Source organism: Xiphophorus couchianus, chromosome 15 (genome assembly GCF_001444195.1).
Source record: "Xiphophorus couchianus chromosome 15, X_couchianus-1.0, whole genome shotgun sequence".
Classification (NCBI taxonomy): Eukaryota; Metazoa; Chordata; class Actinopteri; order Cyprinodontiformes; family Poeciliidae; genus Xiphophorus; species Xiphophorus couchianus.
The window spans coordinates 19,655,911-19,661,237 of record NC_040242.1 but is presented as its reverse complement, the minus strand read 5'-3'; the positions used below and the strand labels follow the sequence as shown (position 1 = coordinate 19,661,237).

Genomic DNA, 5,327 nt, shown 5'->3' with positions numbered 1-5,327 from the left:
ATGACTTGCGGACGAACTCTTTAAGAGTATCAGTCTAATGGGTGGATTAGCACCGTTCGTGGCCAGGGAGATAGTCGTGGAACCTGTTTCATAACGTTGTAGTGAAACTCAAATGTGCTTTTGGAAATTATAGGGCCCGGCGACATGTGTTGGCAGAGATTTTATAAAGAGCTTCATCTGTTCTTTTCTTTTTTCATTCTCAGATTGAAAAAAAAATTGTTAAAAAGTCCTACCTTTAATTGGAGTAGATTTATTCAGTGAAGAAAGCAGAATATCCCCAGTCCCCTCTTATTTAATTATTTATTTTTTGTCAGGTATACTGTATAGAGCTCCATTGTGTTTGTGTATAGAAGTGCTTTTAAAAGGCCTACCTTAGTTTCTGTTGCCCTCAACTGACCCTGATGACAGTCATCGCCTTACTCTACGAATCAGGTAAGAACCTTTTAAATGTGGTCGAGCCAGTAGCAATAAGTTGCCTATACTATACCAAAGTTTGTGGCCCAATTATGTAAAAAGGTATTATGTTAATGGTGGAGCATTAACAAAACTAAATCTAATAAACATCAAACAACAGGGCATAATCAATGAATAATACAGAAATAGGCTGTATTTGTGGGAAATAAAATATTTTTTAGCTGTATCTATTCAGCTTCCTTATCAGTAGGTACAGTGGATGTCATCGCTCCTATATTTATTCATGAAGGGTACATAACATACCAATTCTCCTTTTAGAACTTCAGTAGGAATGTTTTGTAATTTAAACTTTTTTTTTTTTTACGTATTTAAAACTGTCACTATATTGTGAAAGTATAATATGAGACAGATAATTTGTGAAAGAATAAAGCTCATGCATCCTGTCCCTGAGCTGCTATTGCCTTCTAAAGAAATGCAACGCAACAAGTCAAATCAACCAATCGGAGCCAGGAGGAGGGTCTTAGCGTTGCCAATCGTACTCATATCTGCGCTGCTAGATGTGCTAGTGGTGGAGAAACAACTTACTGTTAAGGAACACCGTTTACCCGCTGACATCGATGGCTATGCTAAGTAGCCTTAGCATTCGCAACACAAGTAGCAAGTCAGTTACCATTTCTTTATTTTGAACAAATCAGCAATAATAATAAAAAACAAGACAACAATGTCTTGCAAGATAGGAATCTGTCATTTTAGCTATCGTACTTGTTCATACTTTCGCAATTTTAGCGTGATTGACAACGCCAAGACCCTCCCCCTGGCTCTGATTGGTTGTTTCTGACCGAGCGGTTTACTACTGCAGATAGCGCTGGGAGAGGATAGATGAGCTCATTTCCCTCCCCCCACAAATTATACTGTCACAAGTTTCATAACACAGTGATAGTTTTAACAAGTATGTAAAAAAAAAAAAAGTAGATATATGTATTCTTTATTTGGGAATTATTTTTTGTACTAAATATTCATAAATGTTTGTGTGCTTGAACATGTGGCATAAATATATACATTTTTGTATATGTTTATATTTAGGTATTTATTATGAAACGCATTCAGTTATATTATTGTGACTTATATCTCTGCTCAACGTAATAATAACAATAATAACTTTATTTGTACATCGCTTTCATACACAGCATTGAATAGTTACAAGGAAATGAACAGGAAACGTCTGAAAATGTTGACACGTAAAGAGCTCTAACATGGACATTTGACATGCTCTCGTGTCTTAAACACATTTTTGAGGACTTATATAAATATTCACATCAAAAGGAAAGTTCAAATGAATTCCACAGCACCCTTTCTATATTCAGACTGTGATGGTTCTTGTCTGCCTTAAGCCTCTTCCACCCTAATCGTTTACAGGTAAGCTCAGTAATTTAAATAACTCCAGGAGGCTGGTGAAGCAGCCTTTAAAACCCTTCACCTCCACACCACCCGCTGTACAGAACCTGCCTGCTGTTTGGACCCAATGTCTGACACACAGCTCGACCCCCACTGCTGGAACAATTTTATGGCTCACTGTCAGGAAACACTTAAAGGCTAAAAAAAAAAAAAAACTCAGTTTTGAGAAGCAACATAAAAGGTGTGTTTTTCCCCAAAATGCAGCACACAGTGTTATTGAAAAGTGGGTTTGCCGACGTATTAATAAACTTCCACCAGGGGGCGCTAGGCGGGCCTCAGAAAGCTGAAAGAAAAATAAAATCAAAAAATGTAATATACGTATTTAGTATAAAATGCTATGCTTTCCAATTATTATTATTATTAAACATGAGTAAAAGTAATATATGTAAATGTTTTTTGCCATGCGCATCTCTGATTGGCTGCCAGTCGGTTCGTTAAGCTGCTTTGCTCCTCAAGCTAGCGTCACTAGCAAATGTAAAACCGACACTTGTTTTGACAATAAAATTAACCTTTCTCCTGCAAAAACACCCCAAAGAGCTCCTGGCCGGCTAAAATCAGCAGGTATGAGTCAGTATTTATGCTAAACGAATGTAATAATTATTGCATATTGAATAAAATATTCTAAACGTTTTTGTTTCTGTACATGTTAGGTAGCATTATCTGTAGGTTAGCTTCCCTACCAAGAAGCTAATGCTGTTTAGACAATCTGGACACGGAACAGTTTGGGAAAACCTGGTTTAATGGACACGTATGACGGGCAATTTTAGGAAAATATTTAATTATTTGTGGTTTTTAGAAGTAGAAAAATGCTCTTTTTTTAAGCATTAAATGTACCGCAGGGTGTTGGGGGTTATTTTTTCCAGGCATCACTGTTTCAAATACGTTGCATTTATTAAAACAAACACACACACACGCATATTCCCGATCTAGTTTGATCCAATTTAATCCATTAAACACCATAAATTGTCTCGATTTCTCAAAGTCAACATTTACTTGCAGATTCCCATATTCCCTCCCTCAGCCTGTTTCCCAATCTGTTTACATAGCATTAGCATTATTCATGGCCGTCCTCTCCAACCGGCTGGGGGAGCAGCTCAAGGTTCGCCGCTCGGATAATGACATAATAAAAATTTAAAATTTCCTTATCTCGCTTCTTCACAGCGAGGAATTGCTCCGCTGAAGACACCGGAGCGCTCTGCATCCGTGGACTGAAATATGATCCTGGATGAAGCGGAAGAAAAAAATGGTGAGTGGATTTTTAAGTCTCCAACAAAATAAACGACCTTTCCCCCCCAACAGGGCTTAAGGTTTCCTTACATAGGTTGTAGGACGTTTTTTAATGCCCTCACTTAGTTAGATGTGAACCCAACTAAAACTTTTACACACACAGCAAGATATTATGACTTCTATTATGGCAAGTAGTAGCAGGTTCTGACATATTTTATGCTCGGAAAAGTTTCTGTTTGAAAATGGATGGACTGAGACGATTTAGAAACTTTACAGTTGAGTAGAAGGAAAAGAACGCACGCTTTTTTTCAATGGTTTTCTCCAGATAACGAGTTAATTTCTTGTTTTTCGCAAATACTTTTTCGCTAACGGTTTCAAGGTTTTCCCCCCCAGAAAACTTGCTAAGCCTGGTGGTTGGGGATTAGGGCAGTCATTCATCCAGCGGTGTTTTTGAGTTCAAAGAAATTTGTTAATATCACTTGATAAGTATGTCTTATTAATATATTGGAAGATTAATACCTGAACACCAACTATAAAGTCTTAAATAATGCAAACATTTTAAAGAAACTTAAAAAAGTAAGCAATGCTTAACCTGATGGGGGCACAAGTAAAGCCTGGTGGCCCGCCAGGCTGGAAACCCTAGATGTTCTTGAGTTAATTTTGAGAAAACACTTTTTGCTTTCTCTATGTCACGAGATGACTAGTGGGGGTGGGCGTGTGTTTGCATGTCTGTGTGTGTTAAACCTTCATTACCTTGAGAAAACCATGGGGGCAAAGTATTTGCTGAAAATGTCCGCCTTTGGCTTTCATCTCAATCATAGCAAATATACATCATGTCATCATATTAAGTTCAGTAAGTATGAATACATGTATAAATGGCACTGTAGTCCGTTAAATTTAATTTAACATAGTTAACAACAATCACAGTTCTAATAGACACCCAAAATAAAACATTTCACCGATGGGATTGAACAGTAAATGACGACTGGTTTTTATTCTGAACCAGGAGAGAGGGAGGCGTGGATGAGAGACGGAAAGAGGGAGAGAGAAGCGCCTCGACAGACAACATGCTGGTGAGAAAATGAGAGACTGCAGGAGAAGCAGCAGAATTTGGATGCATTTCAGTTCATCTAAAGGCAGAGCGACGAGAATTCAAGGTTGTAATCTGTTACCGAGAACAGATAACCTGCACAAGCACGTTTTCTAGTTTTTGGACTTTTACATTGCCTTGTTTTTCTTGTAGCATTCTCTTGAATACGGAGCTATGTGAAAAAGAAATATTTCATTTATCAGAAATGTTCACTGAAGCCTTTACCATCAAACAGCGATGCTTTGAAGCATGTCATTAGAAACAAAATGGCATTAAATAAAAAAATATATATCTTTCACTTTTAGAATTGCTTTATTAAATAGAAAATCACAACCATTTATTGCATAATAGGGCTTCAGTGTGTTCTCAAAAGTAATGACTCCTCATTCTAAGTTTTGTCACGTTGGAGGAAAGAATAATTTGACTTCTTGGTCTTAGTTTGACTCTGTAGAGAATCATTAAAAGTACACAGAAAATTGAAATATTTCACTCTGTGTGGTGATTGTATATAATTTGAGTTTCACTGTTCAAAACGGCTGGCTGAAGATATTGAACTTTTTCACAATATTCAACATTTATTTTATAAATGTAAATCTATACCAGTAATATTCTAGACATAGCCATTGGACATAGCCAATTATGCCCAATTTAACTAACCTGCATTCAGTGTTCAAATGATTAATCTTTACTTAGAATATGCTTGATGGCCAAAACAAACAGGTTTTTGTGACTAAATGTTTATGGATTTATTCCTGTTCATTCCACTATTATTTAAAGTCTTCAGCACTTAAACATTGGACGCTTTTAAATGTCATTAGAGGTAAACGTAGCTCTAGAATCAAAGTGACACACTAAAAACAATATATCATACATTTCACATATCAATCAGTGTCAGTTATTCCATTAGAAGCTGTGACTATGACAGTATTTAAGTAGAAGAACAGAAAAACTGTGAATAAATGACAAATTTGCATCAGTGGTAGAAACCAACTAGGCCATCCCATCTACAGGGATGACAGTCCTTTGCCACTCTGAGGCACTAACCTGCCAATCATTCTGCTGTATCCTATATCTACCCTTGCTCTCTTTCACACACACACACACACACACACACGCCTCCACACGCGAACACCTTTTCCGC

General features: G+C 37.0%; 1 long non-coding RNA gene across 1 annotated transcript; it reads left to right on the top strand.

Annotated features, from left to right (window-relative positions):
- The first annotated feature begins 2,318 nt into the window (after positions 1–2,318).
- On the top strand, positions 2,319–4,648 carry LOC114158340 (uncharacterized). Its single transcript, XR_003598397.1, has 3 exons — positions 2,319–2,430; positions 3,031–3,115; positions 4,103–4,648. It is a non-coding gene; the product is annotated as an uncharacterized LOC114158340 (long non-coding RNA).
- The last annotated feature ends 679 nt before the right edge of the window (positions 4,649–5,327 follow it).